The sequence below is a fragment of the Leptodactylus fuscus genome, chromosome 5 (genome assembly GCF_031893055.1).
Source record: "Leptodactylus fuscus isolate aLepFus1 chromosome 5, aLepFus1.hap2, whole genome shotgun sequence".
NCBI classification, from domain to species: domain Eukaryota; kingdom Metazoa; phylum Chordata; class Amphibia; order Anura; family Leptodactylidae; genus Leptodactylus; species Leptodactylus fuscus.
Window position 1 is genome coordinate 21529719 of NC_134269.1, and position 26778 is coordinate 21556496.

Here is a 26778-nt window from a genome sequence, read left to right on the forward strand (position 1 = left end):
TATTACATGGATCTATATGACTATAATGGGGTCCATTTGGTGTTTATTTTTTTTTTTATCTGACGGAACAAAAAGTTGGCCTTGCATGACCTTTCCTTCCAGGATTTCAGATGGACTCCTGTAGATGTTACTATAGCCTAAAGCACCCGTGACCTTGATGTTGGTTGACTGGTTGTCCGTCTTTGGACCACTTTTGGTAGGTAGGTTTGGCCATGTTTTTAGCTTCAAAACTTAAAGGGATTCTACCCCTAAAACACATTTTTTTCTAGTTAACACGTCGGAATAGCCTTTAGAAAGGCTATTCGTCTCCTACCTTTAGAAGTGCTCTCCGCTGCGCCGTTCGTTCAAAATACCGGTTTGTACCGGTATGCTAATGAGTTCTCTCGCAGCGATGGGGGCATCCCCCATCGCAGGAGCAGCGATGGGGGCGTCCCCATTGCAGCTCGAAAACCAACCGCAGCGCCGCCTCTATGGTCTTGCGTATCCTCCCCTTGCTTCTTCAGCGTCCTGTCGCACGCCTGCGCAGTACGCTCTGTTCGGTGAAGATTGCCGAACGTACTGCGCATGCGCGAAATTGCGGTCTCAGCCATAGTGCGGGCACTGCAATTTCGCGCATGCGCAGTACGTTCGGCAGTCTTCGCTGAACAGAGCGTACTGCGCAGGCGTGCGACAGGACGCTGAAGAAGCAAGGGGAGGATACGTAAGACCATAGAGGCGGCGCTGCGGTCGGTTTTCGAGCGGCAATGGGGACGCCCCCATCGCTGAGAGAGAACTCATTAGCATACCGGTACAAACCGGTATTTTGAACGAACGGCGCGGTGGAGAGCACTTCTAAAGGTAGGAGACGAATAGCCTTTCTAAAGGCTATTCCGACGTGTTAACTAGAAAAAAATGTGTTTTAGGGGTAGAATCCCTTTAAACTTCATGAATTGACCTTTTTACTTGCTGCCTAATATATCCCACCCCTGACAGGCACCATTCTCATAAGCAGTCAGTGATATTCACTTGATTGGGTTTAATGTTCCGTTTGATCAGGGAACATGTATAGTAGAAGACATTTACACTATATAAACAGATGGTAAGTGGCTCCACCAGTCAAATACTAGTAGATGGTCTACACATAGAGCCCGGATAGCTCAGTCGCTAGAGCATCAGACTTTTAATCTGAGGGTCCAGGGTTCAAGTCCCTGTTTGGGCGCAAGTTTTTAATAAAATTAAACTTGTATTAAACAGAATATTACTGCCATACATGTATAAAGATATGTATAGCAAATCTCCAGATTTAGCAGCTGTGACTTTTCAAAAAGTCACAAAAATTGTCTCAATATTCCTCCATTGAGTGGGTGGAGTAACATTTCAGGTCAGACATGCCAGACTTATAGATGCCTCTATTCTATCAAGCATTGTGTGACATTTGACAAGTTCTGCCAACATAGACTCCAGCAGATGTATGTAGACAAAAGTTTTCATAAGCCCTGTCGGTGGAGGGGGTGGAGGGGGTGATTCATATAACATGGCACTCGCCTCCTCGGCCCCTTCACCGGGCCAGGCTCATAGCTGGCATACATTTCCTGCATTATTACACTCAAATTTCTGGTGGAGCTGGAGCTGCTGTAACCAGGCACTGCTGGACCTCCAGGACAAGGTCCACCCTAAACTGCATCCATGACTTTCGTGACTTTTGGGGGCCCTATGTGTGGCCCTAGACATTATGTGTTATTAGTATTCTCAGGAGGACTTGGTTGGTGAAAATACTGAAACCGATACGGCTAGGTTCACATCTGTGCTGATCTTTCCGTTATTTGGTTCTGCCAGGGAACTTGAAAGATGTTGAAGGACCACAGTTTTAGACATCGACATTTTTGAGAGACTATGCCACGTATGTGAAGACCACAGTTAGAGATTGACATTTTATGGTACGTATGTGAAGTTTGCAAAGAATTTTCTGAATAGTGTAAAGATATGGAATGGGAAAAGATGTTTTTCAGTTTGGATAACAGAAGAAATGATAAATTCTTTAAAGGGATTCTACCATTAAAAACCTTTTTTTTGTGGATAAGACATCGGATTAGCCTTTAGAAAGGCTATTTGTCTCTTACCTTTAGATGTGATCTCCGCCGCGCCGTTCCTTAGAAATACCAGTTTTTACCGGTATGTAAATTAGTTCTCTTGCAGCGATGGGGGCGGGCCTCAGCGCTGAAAATGCAATGAGGGCGTCCCCACTGCTGCTCGAGAACAGGATCCTGCGACGCCTCTATCTTCTGCTGGATCCTCCCCTTCTTTCTTCGTCTTTCTTCTGCAACGTCACCTCCGACGCCTGCGCAGTTGGCTCTGCCAGTGAGACTAGTAGAGCCAATTGCGCATGCGCGCAATTGCAGCGTCGGAACTATGGCCACAGGCCGGCATGCGCAGTCGGCTCCACTAGTGTCTCACTGGCAGAGCCAACTGCGCAGGCGTCGGAGGTGATGTCGCCGAAGAAAGACGAAGAAAGAAGGGGAGGATACAGCCGAAGATAAAGGCATCGCAGGATCCTGTTCTCGGGCAGCGGTGGGGATGCTCCCATCGCATTTCCAGCGCTGGGGCCCACCCCCTTTGCTGCAAGAGAACTAATTTGCATACCGGTAAAAACTGGTATTTCTGAGGAATGGCGCGGCAGAGATCCCATCTAAAGGTAAGAGACAAATAGCCTTTCAAAAGGCTATTCCGATGTCTTATTCACAGAAAAAAGGTTTTTATTGGTAGAATCCCTTTAACTGGAATTTTTCTCAGTGCATGAGGAATTTTTATAGATCTGATGGTTAGACTGGGCCGCATCATGGTACTTTTCCCACTTATTTATTTATTTTTATGGTTACCATTTGTTTCTCACTGTATTGCAGGGGTGCAGATGCCCATTTGGGACCCTCCTGAAGACTAGGAGAAGGATTTGTATGGCCTTTAGCTTCCCTACTACCCAGCTCACCTTGGCTTCTGTGGAGGTGGGTAAGTTGTTGGCTCCTGGTATTACACTGGGGTGAGAGTCCCCTTGATTCGGGAGATCATTGGTGCCCTGACCCTTCTGGTGCCATTTGGATCAGAGGATTGGGGTTTGTTTGACGCATCTTTGTGCACTTATTTAGTATGGCGCATACCCAATTTTTTGTCATTTGGGTGAAAGATTGCATGATCTCAGCCTTCAAAAAATAAAAAATCTGAGATGTCATTATTGGTGATTGAAAACTTTACCCAATATCCCGCCACGATGACTGGGCAATGTGAGACTGAGACTGAGATATGAGACTGAAATGAGTTGCAAAGGACAAAGATTGGTGGATTATTGGGTTTGTAGGAAAGGGGTTTAAAAAGGGGAATTTTCTCTTGTATCACTTTTTAGGAAGGTATATTATAATAGATCAGTGCTAGGGATAGGTGAACCTCCTAAGATTTGTTTTGGGTTGAACAAGTTCAGATAAAATCAGAAGTGACTTTATTATAGTCTGGATCTGTCTCCTCGGGGTAGTCATACGCCCCGCTTTATGAAGTTTGTCGTGCCCAAGTGACTGCTGTAGCCCAGTGGCATCACCAAGAGAGGTTTTGCCATAAAAGTAAAATAAATTGGTCATTCAGTCTATATAGTGGACGATATTGGTAAATACAGTAAAAGCCGTCAGATACTTGGCATATCCAGCAGAAAACCATTAGATTACATCATATGCACAGAGCCCGGATAGCTCAGTCGGTAGAGCATCAGACTTTTAATCTGAGGGTCCAGGGTTCAAGTCCCTGTTCGGGCGTATAATTTTACATTTACATTACTTGAAGGGAAAGTTTTCCCATAATGTAGACAGGGAAAACTGAGTGTATAGATTATGGAAAGTTACATGGTAAAGCAGGTAAATCTAGGTGACATCTGGACAATCTCCTGAAATTCTGTTATATCTAGAGATGAGCGAACACTGTTTGGATCAGCCGATCCGAACAGCACGCTTCCATAGAAATGAATGGAAGCACCTGTGACGCTGACTTTGCCGGCGGCCAGCCGGCGTCACAGGTGCTTCCATTCATTTCTATGGGTGCATGCTGTTCGTATCGGCTGATCCAAACAGTGTTCGCTCATCTCTAGTTATATCATCTCATCTGCTAAGGCTTCCTGCGGCCTCCACTAGGGGGAGCTGGCTTCCTGTAAGTTTGGCTACGTTCACATTCGTCTGTTGCAGAGTCTGCCGAAAATTGGTGGAGGAAAACGCCCTGCATGGAGGACTCTTTCAAAACAATTTGCAAACGACAGACTCTATTATAGTCGACGGGGGCTGCCGATCTCCATTTGTACCCGCTATTTTAGCGGTCCACCTCTAGAGCCAGCGCTAGTGTGAACCTAGCGTTATATAGCACCAACGAATTCTGCATCGCATTATAGAGCATACTTTATTCTGATTGTTCCTGTGTACTAGGAGATCCGTTATATACAATGGGAGTCAATAGATAAACCTCCGGTGTAAGAGTCGGTAGATTTTGGATATGTACATAAAATTGTGAAAAATCTTATCTGTCAGTCAGATGACTCCCCTGAATTCAGGATATACATACAAACTCGGATCTAGTGATGTCAATGTAATAAAATCCGCTTGTATATAAGTGCAGGTCCCCTAAATACTCTACTGTATACGTATAGTAACTGCTACACAACTTGCACTAGGTTTACTCTAGCTTCAGTCCGTTGTTCTGGTCCGTTGGAGGATAGGACGGCGGCTACAACCCGGTCTCATACGGTGCCTGAGGAACTCTATTAACTCTAATGGGATCTTTTGGGCATCCATTCTTTAAAACTCCTGGATGAAAAACTTGGACTTGTAGTACTTTCATTGAGTGATTTTGGATGCACACTGTGACGGGGTCTAAAAATGGAGGCTCCAACACAGGTATGAACGTAACCTAAGGCAAAAAGTGTCACTGAGTGGATGTTTCCAGCAGGAAATCATTAAATGGCAACCTTGTACTCATAGAGCCCGGATAGCTCAGTCGGTAGAGCATCAGACTTTTAATCTGAGGGTCCAGGGTTCAAGTCCCTGTTCGGGCGCATGCTTTTAACCCCTTCCCGACATGCGCCGTAATAGTACGGCGCGTGTCGGGTCTGTAACCATGGCGACCGCCCGGGAGCCGGGCGGCCGTCATAGCCGCCGGGTGTCTACTGCTGTATTTACGATATTGGTAAATACAGTAAAAGCCGTCAGATACTTGGCATATCCAGCAGAAAACCATTAGATTACATCATGTGCACAGAGCCCGGATAGCTCAGTCGGTAGAGCATCAGACTTTTAATCTGAGGGTCCAGGGTTCAAGTCCCTGTTCGGGCGTATAATTTTACATTTACATTACTTGAAGGGAAAGTTTTCCCATAATGTAGACAGGGAAAACTGAGTGTATAGATTATGGAAAGTTACATGGTAAAGCAGGTAAATCTAGGTGACATCTGGACAATCTCCTGAAATTCTGTTATATCTAGAGATGAGCGAACACTGTTTGGATCAGCCGATCCGAACAGCACGCTTCCATAGAAATGAATGGGCTCTAATGCCTCCGATCGGTCTCCTGCTGTCAAAGGCGCCGGAGGCGCCATCTTCCCGGCGGCGCATGGGCGCCGCCATTTTGGCAAGGATCGCCGGCTCCTGGAGCATGCTCCAGGGCCGACCCCCCGTTGCCATGACAGCCGGGAGCCTTGTTAAGGGCTCCCAGCCAGTCTGCAAATTCTCTCTTTTGCAGGCTGGTGTATACAGCCTGCAAAAGAGATGATGATTTTTTGCAATGCATTGCAATGCATTAGCATTGTAATGCATTGCATTAGTGATCAGACCCCCTGGGGTTCAACACCCCTAGGGGGTCTAATAAATGCAAAAAAAAAAAAAAAAAAAAAAAAAAAAGTAAAAAAAAATATAAAAAAATATAAAAAGTATTAAAAGTTCAAATCACCCCCCTTTCCCTAGAACACATATAAAAGTAGTTAAAAACTGTGAAACATATACATGTTAGGTATCCCCGCGTCCGAAATCGCCCGCTCTACAAATCTATAAAAATATTTTTCCTGTTCGGTAAACGCCGTAGCAGGAAAAATAGTCGAAAGTGCTAAACCGCCGTTTTTTCACTGTTTTAATTCTGATAAAAATTTGAATAAAAAGTGATCAAAGCAATAACATTTCCCGAAAATGGTAGAACTAAAAAGTACACCCGGCCCCGCAAAAAAAGACGCCCTATGCATCCCCGTACACCTATGTATAAAAAAGTTACGGCCGTCGGAATATGGCGACTTTTAGAAAAAAAATTTTTTAACACCGTTTTGGAATTTTTTTTAGGGGTCAAAATGTAAATAAAACCATATAAATTTGGTATCCCTGGAACCGTACCGAAACACAGAATACAGAGGACATGTCATTTCGGCTGCACAGTGAACGCCGTAAAACCAAAGCCCGTAAGAAAGTCGCAGAAATGCATTTTTTCTTCAAATCCACCCCATTCTGAATTTTTTTCCTGCTTCCCAGTACATTATATAGAATAATTAATGATGGCATCATGAAGAAAAAATTGTCCCGCAAAAATTAAGACCTCATATGACTTTGGGAGCGGAGAAATAAAAAAGTTATGGGGTTTAGAAGGAGGGGAGTCAAAAACAAAAAACGAAAATCAAAAAATGCCATCGGCGGGAAGGGGTTAATAAAATTATACCTGTTAAAAACAAGATATTACCGCCATATATGTATAAAGGTATGTACAGCAAAAACATCTAAAGTTCTTCCATGCCCACTTTACGAAAAAGATTGCAGTGCGGACATGCTGCGATTTGCAAAGCCGTTGTGGCTTTGCAAATCGCAGCATGTCAATTATATCTACGGGAAACGCCAGCGGCTTTCCCGTAGATATAATGTTAAGAGAAAGTCCGCAGAGGAAAACTCCGCAATGCCTTCACACAGCGGTTCTTTCCGCAGCGCTTTAGTGCTGCGGATACACCCAGTGGGGCCTTAGCCTAAGTATACATTCACATTCTCTGCTGGACTCTGTTGTTTGGATCCCAGCGTACTCAAACATCAGAAAGCTGTTCCCAATAGCGTGCGCGCGTGGGCGGCCGCTCACATATTGCAGCCGCCCCGCTCAGCCAGAATTAATGCCCGCACACTCAGGAGGACAGGCAGCAACCAACGGATTGCTGTCTGTCCTCCTGAGCCCTGAGCATACCTCCCAACCGTCACGATTTCTGTGACGTGTCCCGCGGTCCCGGTTGGAGGGAGGTATGTCCCGATTTCAACTCAGATCTGCGTCCGCTGCATTCCAGCTAGTGGCTGTGTAGACGTGATGACGTCACATCGCGCCTACAACAGTATTAGCGAGACTGCGGAGAGAGCGGCGGGGAAGCGAGGAAAAGGTGAGTGTAATGTGTGTACACATTGTGGTGGAACATGAAACTGGGGGCAGATGAAGGGGGGATGGCATAACACTGGGGGCAGAGATGGAGGGACATGAATCTGGGGGCAGAGATGGAGGGGACATGAATCTGGGGGCAGAGATGGAGGGGACATGAATCTGGGGGCAGAGATGGAGGGGACATGAATCTGGGGGCAGAGATGGAGGGGACATGAATCTGGGGGCAGAGATGGAGGGGACATGAATCTGGGGGCAGAGATGGAGGGGACATGAAACTGGGGGCAGAGATAGAGGGGGGACATATCATTTATGGGTGACTGTAGGAGGATTATACTGGGTGGGAGCACGTGAAAAATGAATGAGAATGGGCAACATAAAAGTGGGCGGAGCCAAATTTGCTGCGGCGCACTGGCGCGCCACACATTTTGTCCCTCTTTCTACTTTTCAAGAGTTGGGAGGTATGCCTGAGTGCTGGGTTGGCCCGTCACTTTCCTCAGCACCAATCACGCTGTATGTTACACTGAGTGTGAAGTAACATACAGCGTGATTGGCTAGTCACCACAATCTAATCTGCATGTCATTACTACTGGTGGTACTGCTTGGCCATCGGGTCGCCCATCATTGACTGAGCCTTGCCCAGCTCACTAGCTGCTTCCAGGGCTTAGAGGGAACATTGCCCACAGGCCCTGGGACCTTAGGAGGCCCCTAATGTGTTTTTTGGTTTTTTTTAAATAGGCCATTACCGTTTCCCCTTCTGACTTCCATATCATGTCTTCGGGGCCCCCTGGAGGGAAGAAGGGGAAGCAGAGGTGGCTGTGAGCTGCACTGCTAACAACCAGCTAATTTTGTGGATTATTCTGATCGTTAATTCTTTTTGTCCCCCCCCCCCTTTTGTTGTTATGTGGTCAATATCTATAGGTGTTATTTATGTCTTTTATCAAAATATTTAATAAATATGAATTGTTTCAATCTGTATGCGGAATTGTTTTGTTTGATTTTGCTATTGCCTCAAATGAACTGTCGAGTTTCACATGAAAGTTCTCTTTTTCTGGCCATTTTGAGAGTTTAATGGAAACAACAAATGTAATGATTCTCAACTAGCTGAAAGGAAGGTCAGTTTTATAGCTTCTCTAACCAGCAAAACTGTTCTCAGTTGTGCTAACATACTTGTACGAGGGTTTTCTAAACATCCATTAGCCTTCTTACACATGGTAAGAATATGCAAATCTGTCTTCCATGATGTAATTAGGAAGTCAGGTGCCTCAGTGTTGCAAACCAATAGAGGGCGCTCACTGGAATGTGCAAGTCTGATGTAATTAGGAAGACAGAATCTCAGTGATATAGCCCAATAAAGGCTATACGGGCTGACAAGATGCAAGTACATCGAAACCGCCGTCCTTGGTTGAGAGACTATACCTGGTAATAATCCCAGCATCATTGCAAAACAAAGGCCTCTTGGAAGGTCGAGCATGATGTTAAAGGGAGCAAATCTTTATTGGGCCATATCACTGAGATTCTGTCTTCCTATTTACATCAGGGAAGACAGGCTTGCACGTTCCAGTGAGCGCCCTCTATTGGTTTGCAACACTGAGGCAGCAGCTGACTTCCTAATTACATCATGGAAGGCAGATTTGCATATTCTTCCCATGGTCCCTTGCGAAGTGGAGTGCTAAAGGCTTAATAAGTCTCCACACAGCTATATGGTGGTCTCTCCCCAAGGAGTAACGATATCCCCTTAACCCTTTCTTACACAGTTAGCAAACACAATGTTCCATTAGAACACTGGAGTGATGGTGGCTGGAAATGGACCTCTATACACCTATGAAGATATTGCATTAAAAAACCAGACGTTTGCAGCTAGAATAGTCATTTACCACATTTACAATGTATAGAGCGTATTTCTGATTCATTTAATGTTATCTTCATTGGAAAAAAAAACTGCTTCTATTTAAAAAATAAGGACATTTCTAAGTGACTCTAAACTTTTGAACGGTAGTGTATATATAGTGTATATAGTAGTCAGCAATGGAAAATAAAGTATAAGCTGTCAAGATACTTAGGGCATCAAGCAGAAAGTCATTACACATCAGCTTACTCATAGAGCCCGGATAGCTCAGTCGGTAGAGCATCAGACTTTTAATCTGAGGGTCCAGGGTTCAAGTCCCTGTTCGGGCGAGAAATTTTAGGTTCACATACTCTATATTACTTTATGGGAAAGGTTTCCCATAATATATATGGAAAGACTGACTGTATAGATTATGAAATGCTACATGGTAAAGCAAGCAAACGTAGTTGAAACATGGACAATCCCCTAGAAGCCTGTTATGTTATCTGTAAAGGCTTTTGGCAGCCTCCACCAGGGGGAGCTGCTTCATATTGATTTGGCTACGTTCACGTCCATTGGTGACTCAACCTAAACAGCAACTACCTGCGCCACACAAGCAGACCCTATAGACAATAATATAATCGGTCTACTGTTTTTATACTGAAACCAGAGGAGAGAACATATCTTCATACAGGACTTCTCTCCCCAATTTCTGATGGTTTTTGTGGCAGAGACTCCGATGCAGATGTGAATTTAACCTAATAAAGACATCATAAATAAATAATTTATAGATAGGTTCCTAGGAGCCCTGACTGTTCTCTACTATGTTTTATAGATAGGTTCCTAGGAGCCCTGACAGTGTTCTACACTATGTTTTATAGATAAGTTCCTAGGAGCCCTGACAGTGTTCTACACTATGTTTTATAGATAGGTCCCTAGGAGCCCTGACAGTGTTCTACACTATGTTTTATAGATAGGTTCCTAGGAGCCCTGACAGTGTTCTACACTATGTTTTATAGATAAGTTCCTAGGAGCCCTGACAGTGTTCTACACTATGTTTTATAGATAGGTCCCTAGGAGCCCTGACAGTATACTACACTATGTTTTATAGATAGGTTCCTAGGAGCCCTGACAGTGTTCTACACTATGTTTTATAGATAGGTTCCTAGGAGCCCTAAGAGTATTATACACTATGTTTTATAGATAGGTTCCTAGGAGCCCTGACAGTGTTCTACACTATGTTTTATAGATAGGTTCCTAGGAGCCCTGACAGTGTTCTACACTATGTTTTATAGATAGGTTCCTAGGAGTCCTGACAGTGTTCTACACTATGTTTTATAGATAGGTTCCTAGGAGCCCTGACAGTGTCATACACTATGTTTTATAGATAGGTTCCTAGGAGCCCTGACAGTTTTCTACACTATGTTTTATAGATAGGTTCCTAGGAGCCCTGATAGTGTTCTACACTATGTTTTATAGATAGGTTCCTAGGAGCCCTGACAGTGTTCTACACTATGTTTTATAGATAGGTTCCTAGGAGCCCTGACAGTGTCATACACTATGTTTTATAGATAGGTTCCTAGGAGCCCTGACAGTGTTCTACACTATGTTTTATAGATAGGTTCCTAGTAGCCCTGACAGTGTTCTACACTATGTTTTATAGATAGGTTCCTAGGAGCCCTGACAGTGTTCTACACTATGTTTTATAGAAAGGATCCTAGGAGTCCTGACAGTGTTCTACACTATGTTTTATAGATAGGTTCCTAGGAGCCCTGACAGTGTCATACACTATGTATTATAGATAGGTTCCTAGGAGCCCTGACAGTGTTCTACACTATGTTTTATAGATAGGTTCCTAGGAGCCCTGACAGTGTTCTACACTATGTTTTATAGATAGGTTCCTAGGAGCCCTGACAGTGTTCTACACTATGTTTTATAGATAGGTTCCTAGTAGCCCTGACAGTGTTCTACACTATGTTTTATAGATAGGTTCCTAGGAGCCCTGACAGTGTTCTACACTATGTTTTATAGAAAGGTTCCTAGGAGTCCTGATAGTGTTCTCTACTATGTTTTATAGAAAGGTTCCTAGGAGTCCTGACAGTGTTCTACACTATGTTTTATAGATAGGTTCCTAGGAGCCCTGACAGTGTCATACACTATGTATTATAGATAGGTTCCTAGGAGCCCTGACAGTGTTCTACACTATGTTTTATAGATAGGTTCCTAGGAGCCCTGACAGTGTTCTACACTATGTTTTATAGATAGGTTCCTAGGAGCCCTGACAGTGATATACACTATGTTTTATTAAAGAAAAAATGCAACACAGAATTCTATAAACATACAATCTTGTATTCCTGTAAAAGTCTTAGACTTTTGTGGGCTAATATGTGGCACTAGATACTTTGTGGTATTTGTATTCTCAGGAGGACTCATTTGGTAAAAATGCTGATACAGATAACTAAATGTGGATAAAAAGCTCAGCTTTGCATGTCAGTGTTCACTCCTTACAGTCCACCTACAGTGAATTTATGTGCAATTAGAGGACTGCTAGTGTTCAGTCCTTATGGCCCGGGGCAACAGTGCGCCTGCAGTGAATGAATGAATGAGCTATTAGCATATTCACTCCCAGAATCCCCTGCTCTGTATTTCCTGTCTGCTGGTGTCTCCTTAGGCTTACTGACTACCTTGTATAAGGTGCTCCAGACCTCACCAGTATATCTTTAGCTTTGCGCAGAGGCAGTATCATAGCCCATGAGGTTTATCTGAGGCGTGATTATTGCTGATTGAAAACTTTACCCAATACCCCGCCATGATGACTTGAAATCTAGTCAGCATTGGCAATTTTTGACAGTCTCTCAGGAGACTGAAATGTGTTGTAAAGGACAGAGATTGATAAAACCTAAGATTGGTAGGAAGGTGTAAGAAGAACTTGTTAGTCATATTCACTTTACTTCTCTGAAGTCATAATTTTTTAGCATGGAGAGTTCTTCACAGATCAGCCCAATCCAAACCTTTGGGAACAGACTGTTAACCCTTTAGATGCCTCATTCAATTGCGTCCCAGGCACCTAAATATCATGACTGCTGGGAGCCTATAGAAGCCTCATAGGTTTGTCATCACAAAGATTCTATGGCAGCGTGTAATAGAAGTAAATGAAGATTACAATATACCGCAATCCAGTATATTGTATGGGTGATCAGACTACCAAGGGGTCTAAAAAAATAAAAGTTTCAAAAACTATAAAAATATATCCAAAAAAATTTAAATCACCCCTTGCTCCCTGGACTGGACATAAAAATAAGCAAAGGAAAATGAACATAAACAAATTAGATATCCCGATGTCTGAAATGCCCAACGCTAGGGTCACACTTGCGCCTGGTGTCCAATTGCTTACAAACCATTAAAAACAAAGGATTTAGAATTTTATAGATAGGTCCCTAGGAGCCCTGACAGTATTCTACACTATGTTATTATTATTGTTTGTTTATATAGCACCATTAATTCCCTTGTGCTGTACATTATTATATTAATTCCATGGTGCTGTACATTATTATATTAATCCCATGGTGCTGTACATTATTATATTAATTTCATGGTGCTTTACATTTGGGGGTTACATACAATACACAAAATATACAAACAGATGTAATACTAACAATGACCGACTGGCACAGTGGGGTAGAGGGCCTTGCCCGCGAGGGCTTGCAATCTATGAGGGAAGAGGGATAGAGACAGAAGGAGAGGAGGAGACTGTACAGATGGCGGTGCGGTGATAGTGTTATTGGAGGTTGTAGGCCTTCCTGAATAGGGGAGCCTTCAGGGCCTTCTTGAATCCTGAGCAAACCAGACACCAGACACCCACCAACCAAACAGCCAACCACCAAACCAAAAACACCAACAGATGATAACCAAGGCCAAAATAACGGCGACCACAGAGGCAAACAGAGAGCGGTACATTGAGGAATGGAGAAACGAAATATATAACTCCAAGAAACTCACCGTGTACTAATCCCTACAAAGGGACTACACCATGGCCACCTACCTGGAGAGAATTCGCCACCCCAAACACAGACAGACCCTGAGCCGGTACAGACAGAGCCCACAACCTGGAGATGGAGACAGACCGACACAGGCAGACGTACAAGCCACGGGAGAATAGACTGTGCCAGCACTGTGACCAGGGGGCCCTAGAAGACGAGACCCACTTCCTGCCACATTGCACCAAATACTCAGCTGTGAGGGCCGTCTACTACCAAAGACTCTCTGCCCACATCCCAGACTTCATATCTGCAGACTAGAAGAGGAAACTCTACATCCTACTGGGAGAAGAAGAGGCCACTGTGGAGATCGCTGCCCAATACGTGTCCAGCTGTCACCAAACAAGAGGAAGATGAGACTCCATGGACTGTAATATTTATCCCAATACACCCGCCGCACCCCACCTCCCCATATAGCGGTCACCAACGAAGAGGAAGATGAAACTCCACGGACTGTTATACCCTAAACCACCCCCCCCCCATACCTACCACTCACCCCCCCCCATACCCACCACTCACCCACCCGAATCCAACTCCCCACACACACACACTTTACTAGCTTTGGCAATGCCAAATATCTATTCGGACGTGCCAATCAAGCTTGTTTGATTTGATTTGATTGTGGGGATCAGTCTTATGTGTCTTGGTAGGGAGTTCCAGAGTATGGGGGATGCACGGGAGAAATCTTGGAGGTGGTTGTGTGAGGAGCGGATGAGAGCGGAGCGGAGTGGAGTTGGAGGTCATTGGAGGATCTGAGGTTACGTGTGGGCAGGTAGCGGGAGATTAGGTCAGAGATATATGGAGGCAACAGGTTGTGGATGGCTTTGTATGTCAGCGTTAGTAGCTTGAACTCAATTCGCTGGGTTATAGGTAACCAGTGGAGGGACTGGCAGAGGGGAGCAGCCGATGAAGATCGGGGGGTGAGGTGGATTAAGCGGGCAGCGCAGTTTAAGCTGGACTGTTTTATAGATAGGTTCCTAGGAGCCCTGACTGTATTCTACACTATGTTTTATAGATAGGTTCCTAGGAGCCCTGACAGTGTTCTACACTATGTTTTATAGATAGGTTCCTAGGAGCCCTGGCATTGTTATACACTATGTTTTATAGATAGGTTCCTAGGAGCCCTGACAGTATTCTACACTATGTTTTATAGATAGGTTCCTAGGAGCCCTGACTGTATTCTACACTATGTTTTATAGATAGGTTCCTAGGAGGCAATGATGTTGGGATTTAGCCAAGAGACTGTACCTGGTAAAATCCCAACATCATTACAAACAAAGGCCTCTGAGAAGGTCGGCATAATGTTAAAGGGAGCGCCCTCTATTGGTTTGCTTGACTGAGACTCTGTCTTCCTAATTACATCATGGAAGATAGACTTGCACATTCTCAGTCAGCGCCCTCTATTGGTGTGCATACTTGAGGCACTGGCATTCTAATTTCATCATGGAAGTCAGATTTGCATATTCTTCCCATGTTCCTTTGCACAGTGGAGCGCTCATGGCTTAATAAGACTCCACACACCTAAATGGTGGTTCTCTCCCTATGGAGTGACGATATCCCCTCAACTAAGTTTATTCACAAATTAATTGTTAAATTGCAAACATTCACTGTACTGCGACACTGTATAGGATGGAACATAGTACAGTAAATATCTCAGATATACTAAGTAGCGCATAAGTACAACATAGAGTAAAGGCAGAGATCCTGCACTAGACATCACACATCAATATTCTGATAAGGTTTCATATATCTATAATCAATAAGTAACAGCCACGTCTATGGGGAAAATACTGCTATATACAGAAGTCAATGTGGACAAGAGGGACAGTAATATAAGTAAGGATTCAGTCCTTACAGCCCGCCTACTGTGACTGAATGAGCTATTAGCATATTCACTCCCAGAATCCCCTGCTCTGTATGTCCTGTCTGCTGGTGTCTCCTTAGGCTTACTGACTACCCTGTATAAGGTGCTCCAGACCTCACCAGTAGATCTTTAGCTTTGCGCAGTGGCAGTATCATAACCCATGAGGTTTATCCGAGGCGTGATTATTGCTGATTGAAAACTTTACCCAATACCTCGCCATGATGACTTGAAATACAATCAGCATTGGCAATTTTTGACAGTCTCTCGGGAGACTGAAATGTGTTGTAAAGGACAGAGAATAATAAAATTTAAGGATTGTAGGAAGGTGTAAGGAGAACTTGTTGTCCATATTTACTTTACTGCTCTGTAGTTGTAACTTTTTCGCATGGAGGGTTCTTCACAGTTCAGCCCCGTCTTAACATTTTGGAACAGACTGTTAACCCTTTAGATGCCTCATTCAATTGCGTCCCAGGCACCTAAATATCATGACAGCTGGGAGCCTAAGATTTCTGTCATCACTAAGATTCTATGGCAGTGTGTAATAGAAGTAAATGAAGGTTACAATATACCGAAATCCAGTATATTGTATGGGTGATCAGATTCCCAAGGGGTCTAAAAAAAAAAAAAAGTAAAAGTTTCCAAAACTATAAAAAAATCCAAAAATGTAAATCTTCCCCTGCTCCCTGGACTGGACATAAAAATAAGCAAAGGAAAATTAACGTAAACAAATTAGATATCCCGATCTCCGAAATGCCCGACGCTAGGGCAGTGGTGAACCTAGCCTCTCTGATCGAAAGACGCCCCCCGTCCGGGGGGAAGGGGGGGGGTGATGTTCATCTTTTGATCGTCAGCCAAAGACAGCAGGGGGGGGGAATATTACAATAAATACAATGCAGTAATACTCACAGGAGACGTCTCCCCACATCTCCAGTCTCTTCCCTTTGGACCGCCATGACCACTTCTTTCAGCTGTGACTTGACTCTGTAAAGTTTGAAACATAGACATCTTTGACTCCTCAATTCTCCCACAGCGGCCCCTGCAGCCTATATTATGCCCCACAGTGGCACAATAGAGGTTACAGGGGCCACAGTGGAACCTTCAAGCTCTATTATGCCCCACAGTTGCACACCCATGAACTATTATTATACTCAGGGGTCTTTTCAGACCCCCAAGTATAATAATCGGAGCCCCAGGGGAGATGAGGGAACATAATAAACACTGTTACTCACCTCTCCGGGACCCGATGTTAAAGAGGACCTTTCATGGGTTTGGGCAAAGGCAGTTCTATATACTGCTGGAAAGCTGACAGTGCGCTGAATTCAGCGCACTGTCGGCTTTCCAATCTGTGCCCCGGGTGAAGAGCTATTGGTGCCGGTACCGTAGCTCTTCACAGTCAGAAGGGCGTTCCTGACAGTCTGTCAGGAACGTCCTTCTTCCCAGCAGCGCCTATAGTGCTGTGTGAGCCCCCTCCCTCTGCTCAAAGTATTCGTCCATAGAAGAGCACTATCAGGAGGGGAGGGGGTGTTCCTCCCCGCTCACACAGCACAGCACTATAGGCGCTGCTGGGAAGAAGGACATTCCTGACAGACTGTCAGGAACGCCCTTCTGACTGTGAAGAGTTACGGCACCGGCACCAATAGCTCGTCACCCGGGGCACAGATCGGGAAAGCCGACAGTGCGCTGAATTCAGCAGTATATAGAACTGCCTGTGCCCAAACCCATGAAAGGTCCTCTTTAATGCTGGCAGGCTTCGGGCCTATATGGTAATGCCCAGACATCACGTGGTCTGGGATATTACCATATAGGCCCGAAGCCTGCCCTAGCAGTACCATACAGGCCAAAGCCTGTGTTAGCAGTAACAGGCTATTACTACTAGCACAGGCTTCAGGCCTATATGGTACTGCTAGGGCAGGCTTTGGGCCTATATGGTAATATTCCAGACCACGTGACGTCTGGGCATTACCATATAGGCCCAAAGCCTGCTAGGAGTAACATTGGATCCCGGAGAGGTAAGTAACATTGTTTATTATGTTCCCTCACCTCCCCTGGGGCTCCGATTATTATACTCGGAGGTCTGAAAAGACCCCCGAATATAATAATAGTGGTAGTGGGATCGCGGCCTGCCCGGGCCTACTCACTGCCGGCCTCCGCGGCCTAAAGTACAAGGGGAAGCGGGGGCGGCAGTGAGCAGGTCTGGGGAGGTAGGTAAATAGGCCGCTACCTGCTGGAGATACTCCAGCAGGTAGCGGCCTATTATAAAACAAAAAAAGAAGTTTTATACTCACCGATCTTGTTGTTGTTCCCGCCGCCTCCGCGATCCTCTTCTCCTGCAGGCTGACGTCTGCGTAGGCGGCGTCACTAGTCCGCGGACGCACGCTGATACGTCCTCGGACATCTAGGTATCAGTGAGCGTCATCACGTAATGACGCCGCCCACGCTGATACCTAGACGTCTGAGTACGTATCAGTGTGCATAGGCGGCCTAGTGACGCCGCCTACGCAGACGTCTGAACCAGAGCAGAGAGAAGCAGCTCTCCTGCGCTGGTTCGAAGTAAAAAAAAAAAAAAAAGTAATAATAAAAAAAAGTCGCCCGTGCGCCACCCCCCTCCCGTGTGCCGCCCGAAGCGACCGCCTCAGGTCGCCTCATTAGAGGTGCGGCCCTGCGCTAGGGTCACACTTGCGCCTGGTGTCCAATTGCTTACAAACCATTAAAAAACAAAAAAAACACGGTTTGTACAACAAGGATTTAGAATTTTTTAACATTTTTGAAAGTTTAGAATTTTTGTAAATTAAACATAATAAAAACGATATAAATTAGGTATTCCCGCGATCGTCCCGCCCCACAGAATATAGGGAAAGTGTCATTTCCGCACGGTGAACGCTCTAAAAATTAAGTCTTTCAGAAGATTACCAATTGCGTTTTTTTTTTTTTTCCCCCAATCTGCTCCATTCTGAATCTTGTTTGGAAAATTAAATAATACCGCTATATAGTACTGTAAAAAAGAAGCTTTTCATAGGACTGTCAGCAGAGAAATAAAAAAGTTATAGTTTATAGAAAGTCGAGAAGGAAAAAAAAATCAATGTGATTAAGGGGTTAATGCGATGTATGATCAGTGAATACGATAGAAGAAGACGGTGAGCTACATAAACAAAGTAATAGCAGTGAGACAGTAGGTGGCTCCACCAGTGAGTCATTAGCTCAGTGCTGTGTACAGAGCCTGGATAGCTCAGTCGGTAGAGCATCAGACTTTTAATCTGAGGGTCCAGGGTTCAAGTCCCTGTTCGGGCGGAAGTTTTTAGCCAAACTAAGGACACATTATTTGCATGAAGATAGTGTGGACATATAAAATGCCTTGATTGATCAGCACAGTTGGCACAGAATAATCACCTTGGAATGGCTCTTTGTAGGTGTTGTGATCTCTTTCTGTCTTACATTGATTTCAATGGGCAGTGCTAGTCAATTTCTACATATCTGGATAGTACACGCTCTATATCCTTGGAACAGACTGCACTCATGGTCATGTGTGTGAGGCCAAACTGAGTTATATAACACATTGAAACTATAAAAACAGAGTAAAAGAAGAGTCGAACATTAGGTGGCTTCACCTCCGAGACCTGGGCCTATCTCATGGCAAGCCCATTCACATCAGGAACAAGATGGGGGATCAGGCTGTGATAACCGCCATTCTCAGGATAGTTCTGGTCCTTGAGGATTCTTCAAACATGTCAACGCATACAGGTGTCAGGGGTCTGTGATAAACTGGTCGTTCAGTGTATATATATTACATAGCATTGAATAGAGTAATAGCAGTCAGGTACTCGGTAAATCAGAGTCATTACATCCTTCATACAGAGTCTGGATAGCTCAGTCGGTAGAGCATCAGACTTTTAATCTGAGGGTCCAGGGTTCAAGTCCCTGTTCGGGCGAATGAATTTTAAAACAAAGTCCTTTGTTAATGTAAAATACATAGAAGACCAATGTCAACTAGAATAGTCATGGGTCAACAATGGTGAATAGATACTCTGAGCAACTCTGACACAGATGTGAATTCAGCCTGGTTTGTTTTTAATGGACATAACTCAGATGTCAATCTGGTTTCACATCTGTTAAAAAACGGACCCATTGGTTTCTATTAGGTCCGAGTGACTGTCAAAACAGACAGATATAATGCGTCTATTTTGTTATCAGAAAATAGACATGTGAAAACACTCATTCACTCTTGTGATGTCCATTGACTTCATAGACTTCATATCTGCAGACGAGAAGAGGAAACTCTACATCCTACTGGGAGAAGAAGAGGCCACTGTGGAGATCGCTGCCCAATACGTGTCCAGCTGTCACCAAATAAGAGGAAGATGAGACTCCACGGACTGTTATATTTATCCCAATACACCCGCCCCACCCCACCTCCCCATACAGCGGTCACCAACTAAGAGGAAGATGAGACTCCACAGACTGTTATACCCAAATCGCCCCACCCCCACCTCCTCCACCTCACCCACCTCCCCATATAGCGGTCACCAACTAAGAGGAAAATGAGACTCCATGGACTGTTATACCCCATACCATCCGCCCCGCCCCACCCCACCCCACCCACCCATATAGCGGTCACCAACGAAGAGGAAGATGAGACTCCACGGACTGTTATACCCCAAACCACCCACCCCACCATACCCACCACTCACCCACCTGAATCCAACTCCCCCCCCACCACCACTTTACTAGCTTTGGCAATGCCAAATATCTATTCGGACATGCCAATAAAGCTTGTTTGATTTGATTTGATTTGAAAAAAAAAACAGCATCACAGGTTCACTTTTCACTTTAGTGTGAATAAGGCCTTACTGTGAATAGTCATTGATTCCACAAGTAGCTGGTGAATGGTGGCCGAAACCCCTCGAGGCGGTATTAGATTATGTGAACCCCCCCTGCTGTCAGTCCTCCTCAGTCACCACAGAAAGCTAGGACTGAGCGATACACATGATACGGTAGGGGGTATTCACCAATCCATGTTCATTTTATCACGTGTATTGTTGTATGACGTGATTAAAAATAAAAAAAAAATGTTAAAGGGGAAGTCCACACAAGTATACGACTTTTACATAATAATGCTCCAGAATGAACGTTCCTAAATCTACTATCTCACCGGGTGAAGCAACTGAATACAGGCAAAACATGATTGGGAAGGATAATATGGCCGCCTGGCAATCTCTATTAATTTGTATGGGAGTTAGATTAGCAGGTCTGATAGTTTTTAAGGCCTCCTATGGTACCTCTCTAAGTTTCATTTGGATGGCTGTATTTTAGTGTCCATATTATGTTGCAAGTCGTACCCTAGCTGTGGGCCTAGAGATCTGCAATGGTCACTTTGGCCCATTATACCTGTGCTCAGACCAGAAATTGCACAACTAATATGGGAACTACAAACAAGGGTCAATGTGCAGCTGCAGGCGGTGTGTATTTTCCTCAGTAAACGTGTAGCCCCGTGTTTCCTCAGAGCCCGGATAGCTCAGTCGGTAGAGCATCAGACTTTTAATCTGAGGGTCCAGGGTTCAAGTCCCTGTTCGGGCGCACAATTTTGTTTTACATAAAGTGGAATAAAACTCAACATTAAAACCTTTATATCCTTATACCATACAGACATATCATATCTTTTGGATAATAGGAGAATTTAGTATTCAAGTCTCAATGTTGGAAATGGTATAGCAAAAAGACGCAACAACTTCTCGTTTTTGCTCAGGTGAATGGTTTATTGACCCTGAGTGATTTCTATTGGATGCGTACCTGATGTATGGATGTGGCTTAGAAGATAGAGAAAAAATGTTGTTCTATTAATTTAAAATAAAGGTGCATATATGAAAGAATAGAGCTATACAATGCCTAAATAATACCGCTATAAGATAATCCTTTAATAGTCCCACAGTGGGGAAATTTCAGCATGTTACAGCAGCATAGTAATACAGATACAGGATAATACACAGTAATACATTACAGACGTAGGCACACATATGCTGGGAAGAGAAGATATACTAGGAGTCCATAGCAGCTAAGGAAGAGAAGAAGAAAGAAGGAAGACTTCATAGTCATACAGTATACAGTATCCAATAAATAATACCAAACAGTGACCAAACTCTACACCTATGCAACACTTATACATTACTGCACATACCTTCATAGAGTATTGACCTCCAATGCCGCTACTGCTAGGCCGCGTGCTGACACACTGAGATGGGAAAACCCCTTTAATCCAAATTGTCAGTTTCTCAATTTTAAACATGCCGGGGAAAAAGAAAATCTAATTTGTCACAAAATTCTCAAAAAACGAGAGTTCTGAAGGTAGCCAGAAGTCAACAGACTTCTCCTCAAGCAGAGCTGAGGAGGATTGAGCAAGCTAGGCATCAAATTGTTCTTAGAATAAGCGGATCATCAACTCCAACAACACTCTCATTATACGGCGTCCCAGCGAGCTGCTGAGTTGCCGGAACAATCACAGGCATGGCTCAAGGAACAAGTTCAGCAGCAGGACAGCTTGAGAGCTGCCGAAACGCCGGAGCAGGCGAACCATCTACGGCAGAAATTTGCTGAATATAGGCGGATCATTGATGCCAAAAAAACGCAGACGAAGTTGTGGGCAGAAGCTAGTACAACATTGTGCAGAAGATTTTAGAATATTGCTTAAGTGCTCAAGCCCTATAATAAATGAATTCATAAATGTAACAAAAAAAAAAAAGATTAAGAAAACATAGATATAATATTATAGTATGTAAACCCCCTGTGTGCCGCAGGCATTCTTCAACTTCCAATTTTCATATTTGAAACCCATAACTTCTTCTTTATTCTATATTTTTATAAGTTTATAAACCGGGCGTATTAGACACAGGGATACCTGACGTGTATATGTTTCATATGTGTCATAGGAAGTACAATTTATTCCACAGAACACACGTTCTCAAATGTCAATGTGCACAGGAAACAGAAAAGTTATGACTTTTATAAGACAGGGGAGAGAGACTATACTGCAGTCCTATGAGATAAGAATTCATATAGGATAGGATTACCAGCCTCAGATTCTCAAGATATGTTTTATCTGTAACATTTTACATTAGCCCATGCAATGTCAGATGATGCCAGGAGGGGTCACTGTTGTAAAGGATTTTCTGAGGCGCTGAGAGTGGTCTGGCTGGAACATCACTATTTGTACTCTGCAGCCCTGAGGTGTAAATCTTATCCTGTGGTCCTACAGCTCAGGCCACAATAATTTCATCTATGACGTTGAACATATGGATTTTACATGATATCATTGCTGTGCTGCAATTCAGAACGGAAAATAGAGAAAATTTAGACTGTAACCGCACAATACTGAAAGCCAGCGACGTCAAGATCAAGATGTGATACTGAAGATACAGTTAAAGTGGGATTCCAGCCCAACAGAGACCTTCCACCTTGAGTTCTGCAAGTACCTGCTTCATGTCCATCGCAGCACCTCCAACATGGGATGCCGGGCAGAGCTAGGCAGGCTCCCCCTATGGCTCACCATGCAGAAGAGGGCGCTATCATTCTGGACACACATACAGGGCAGCAGCCCTGGCTCTTACCACCACCAAGCCTGGCTAAACCACAGAGCCCCGAGACAAACTGATATCCCCCAATCAAGCATCAGCCACCTGCCAAGCCAAAATCCCAACATGCCCTGAACAAGGCTCAAATAAAAGGAGCTATTGAGAGAGACAAAGAGCGGTACATCGAGGAATGGAGAAGCGCAATAAATAACTCCAAGAAACTCACCGTGTACCAGTCACTGCAAAGAGACTACACCATGGCCACCTACCTGGAGAGAATACGCCACCCCAAACACAGACAGACCCTGAGCCGGTACAGACTGAGCGCCCACAACCTGGAGATGGAGACGGGGCGATACAGGCAGACGTACAAGCCACGGGAGAACAGACTGTGCCAGCACTGTGACCAGGGGGTCCTAGAAGACGAGACCCACTTCCTGCTACACTGCACCAAATACTCAGCTGTGAGGGCCGTCTACTACCAAAGACTCTCTGCCCACATCCCAGACTTCATATCTGCAGACGAGAAGAGGAAACTCTACATCCTACTGGGAGAAGAAGAGGCCACTGTGGAGATCGCTGCCCAATACGTGTCCAGCTGTCACCAAACCAGAGGAAGATGAGACTCCACGGACTGTTATACCCCAAACCACCCACCCCACCCCCCCATATAGCGGTCACCAACTAAGAGGAAGATGAGACTCCATGGACTGTTATACCCCAAATCACCCCCACTTTACTAGCTTTGGTGATGCCAAATATCTATTCAGTGCCAATAAAGCTTGTTTGATTTGATTTGATTTGATTTACAGACCACAACACCATAAAATTCTGACATAAGAATCTCATCAGCATTGTATAATGATAATATCTATTCTGCACTGTATACACTGATAATGTCACCTGTAGAGATGAGCGAACACTAAAATGTTCGAGGTTCGAAATTCGATTCGAACAGCCGCTCAATGTTCGTGTGTTCGAACGGGTTTCGAACCCCATTATAGTCTATGGGGAACAGATACTCGTTAAGGGGGAAACCCAAATCCGTGTCTGGAGAGTCACCAAGTCCACTATGACACCCCAGGAAATGATGCCAACACCTCTGGAATGACACTGGGACAGCAGGGGAAGCATGTCTGGGGGCATCTAACACACCAAAGACCCTCTATTACCCCAACATCACAGCCTAACAACTACACACTTTACACACTCAATACCACCTCTCTGACAGTAGGAAAACACCTTGAAACATGTGTATTTGGCACTTGCAGTGAGGAGAGCTTGTCACCAGCAGTGAATTTGGCCCTTGTAGTAAGTTGAGGTTGGCACCAACATTTGTTTTGAAAATCAGGGTGGATTGAGCCTCTAACCAGCAGAGTTTGGGCAAATTCATGGTGGAGGGAGCCTCTAAACACCCCAGTTTGGGTAAATTCATGTTGGAGGGAGCCTCTAAAAACCCCAGTTTGGACCAATTCATGGTGGAGGGAGCCTCTAACCAGCCCAGTGTGGGCAAATTCATGGTGGAGGGAGCCTCTAAAAAACCCAGTTTGGACCAATTCATGGTGGAGGGAGCCTCTAACCAGCCCAGTTTGGGCAAATTCATGGTGGAGGGAGCCTCTAAAAAACCCAGTTTGGACCAATTCATGGTGGAGGGAGCCTCTAACCAGCCCAGTTTGGGCAAATTCATGGTGGAGGGAGCCTCTAAAAAACCCAGTTTGGACCAATTCATGGTGGAGGGAGCCTCTAACCAGCCCAGTTTGGGCAAATTCATGGTGGAGGGAGCCTCTAAACAGCCCAGTTTGGGCAAATTCATGGTGGAGGGAGCCTCTAAACAGCCCAGTTTGGGCAAATTCATGGTGGAGGGAGCCTCTAACCAGCCCAGTTTGGACCAATTAATGGTGGAGGGAGCCTCTAACCAGCCCAGTTTGGGCAAATTCATGGTGGAGGGAGCCTCTAAACAGCCCAGTTTGGACCAATTCATGGTGGAGGGAGCCTCTAAAAAACCCAGTTTGGACCAATTCATGGTGGAGGGAGCCTCTAAACAGCCCAGTTTGGGCAAATTCATGGTGGAGGGAGCCTCTAACCAGCCCAGTTTGGACCAATTCATGGTGGAGGGAGCCTCTAACCAGCCCAGTTTGGGCAAATTCATGGTGGAGGGAGCCTCTAAACAGCCCAGTTTGGACCAATTCATGGTGGAGGGAGCCTCTAAAAAACCCAGTTTGGACCAATTCATGGTGGAGGGAGCCTCTAAACAGCCCAGTTTGGGCAAATTCATGGTGGAGGGAGCCTCTAACCAGCCCAGTTTGGACCAATTCATGGTGGAGGGAGCCTCTAAACAGCCAAGTTTTGGGAAATTCATGGTGGAGGGAGCCTCTAACCAGCCCAGTTTGGACCAATTCATGGTGGAGGGAGCCTCTAAACAGCCCAGTTTGGGCAAATTCATGGTGGAGGGAGCCTCTAAAAAACCCAGTTTGGACCAATTCATGGTGGAGGGAGCCTCTAACCAGCCCAGTTTGGACCAATTAATGGTGGAGGGAGCCTCTAAACAGCCAAGTTTGGACCAATTCATGGTGGAGGGAGCCTCTAAAAACCCCAGTTTGGACCAATTCATGGTGGAGGGAGCCTCTAACCAGCCCAGTTTGGGCAAATTCATGGTGGAGGGAGCCTCTAACCAGCCCAGTTTGGACCAATTAATGGTGGAGGGAGCCTCTAAACAGCCAAGTTTGGACCAATTCATGGTGGAGGGAGCCTCTAAAAACCCCAGTTTGGACCAATTCATGGTGGAGGGAGCCTCTAACCAGCCCAGTTTGGGCAAATTCATGGTGGAGGGAGCCTCTAAACAGCCCAGTTTGGGCACATTCATGGTGGAGGGAGCCTCTAACCAGCCCAGTTTGGACCAATTAATGGTGGAGGGAGCCGCTAAACAGCCCAGTTTGGACCAATTCATGGTGGAGGGAGCCTCTAAAAACCCCAGTTTGGACCAATTCATGGTGGAGGGAGCCTCTAAAAAACCCAGTTTGGACCGATTCATGGTGGAGGGAGCCTCTAACCAGCCCAGTTTGGACCAATTAATGGTGGAGGGAGCCTCTAAACAGCCAAGTTTGGACCAATTCATGGTGGAGGGAGCCTCTAAAAACCCCAGTTTGGACCAATTCATGGTGGAGGGAGCCTCTAACCAGCCCAGTTTGGGCAAATTCATGGTGGAGGGAGCCTCTAAACAGCCCAGTTTGGACCAATTCATGGTGGAGGGAGCCTCTAACCAGCCCAGTTTGGGCAAATTCATGGTGGAGGGAGCCTCTAAAAAACCCAGTTTGGACCAATTCATGGTGGAGGGAGCCTCTAACCAGCCCAGTTTGGGCAAATTCATGGTGGAGGGAGCCTCTAAACAGCCCAGTTTGGGCAAATTCATGGTGGAGGGAGCCTCTAAACAGCCCAGTTTGGGCAAATTCATGGTGGAGGGAGCCTCTAACCAGCCCAGTTTGGACCAATTAATGGTGGAGGGAGCCTCTAACCAGCCCAGTTTGGGCAAATTCATGGTGGAGGGAGCCTCTAAACAGCCCAGTTTGGACCAATTCATGGTGGAGGGAGCCTCTAAAAAACCCAGTTTGGACCAATTCATGGTGGAGGGAGCCTCTAAACAGCCCAGTTTGGGCAAATTCATGGTGGAGGGAGCCTCTAACCAGCCCAGTTTGGACCAATTCATGGTGGAGGGAGCCTCTAACCAGCCCAGTTTGGGCAAATTCATGGTGGAGGGAGCCTCTAAACAGCCCAGTTTGGACCAATTCATGGTGGAGGGAGCCGCTAAACAGCCCAGTTTGGACCAATTCATGGTGGAGGGAGCCTCTAACCAGCCCAGTTTGGACCAATTCATGGTGGAGGGAGCCTCTAAACAGCCAAGTTTTGGGAAATTCATGGTGGAGGGAGCCTCTAACCAGCCCAGTTTGGACCAATTCATGGTGGAGGGAGCCTCTAAACAGCCCAGTTTGGGCAAATTCATGGTGGAGGGAGCCTCTAACCAGCCCAGTTTGGACCAATTAATGGTGGAGGGAGCCTCTAAACAGCCAAGTTTGGACCAATTCATGGTGGAGGGAGCCTCTAAAAACC

At 45.2% G+C, this 26778-nt stretch overlaps 7 non-coding genes across 7 annotated transcripts; all 7 read left to right on the forward strand.

The window, feature by feature from the left end:
• Positions 1-3700: 3700 nt before the first annotated feature.
• Positions 3701-3773, forward strand: TRNAK-UUU (transfer RNA lysine (anticodon UUU)). Its single transcript has one exon. It is a non-coding gene; the product is annotated as a tRNA-Lys (tRNA).
• Positions 3774-4983: 1210 nt separating this feature from the next.
• On the forward strand, positions 4984-5056 carry TRNAK-UUU (transfer RNA lysine (anticodon UUU)). The gene has a single exon. It is a non-coding gene; the product is annotated as a tRNA-Lys (tRNA).
• Positions 5057-5260: 204 nt separating this feature from the next.
• On the forward strand, positions 5261-5333 carry TRNAK-UUU (transfer RNA lysine (anticodon UUU)). Its single transcript has one exon. It is a non-coding gene; the product is annotated as a tRNA-Lys (tRNA).
• Positions 5334-9491: 4158 nt separating this feature from the next.
• TRNAK-UUU (transfer RNA lysine (anticodon UUU)) lies at positions 9492-9564 on the forward strand. Its single transcript has one exon. It is a non-coding gene; the product is annotated as a tRNA-Lys (tRNA).
• A 2372-nt stretch (positions 9565-11936) lies between these two features.
• Positions 11937-12077, forward strand: LOC142205200 (U4 spliceosomal RNA). The gene has a single exon (XR_012716228.1). It is a non-coding gene; the product is annotated as a U4 spliceosomal RNA (small nuclear RNA).
• A 3169-nt stretch (positions 12078-15246) lies between these two features.
• On the forward strand, positions 15247-15387 carry LOC142205221 (U4 spliceosomal RNA). The gene has a single exon (XR_012716248.1). It is a non-coding gene; the product is annotated as a U4 spliceosomal RNA (small nuclear RNA).
• Positions 15388-20613: 5226 nt separating this feature from the next.
• TRNAK-UUU (transfer RNA lysine (anticodon UUU)) lies at positions 20614-20686 on the forward strand. Its single transcript has one exon. It is a non-coding gene; the product is annotated as a tRNA-Lys (tRNA).
• Positions 20687-26778: the final 6092 nt, after the last annotated feature.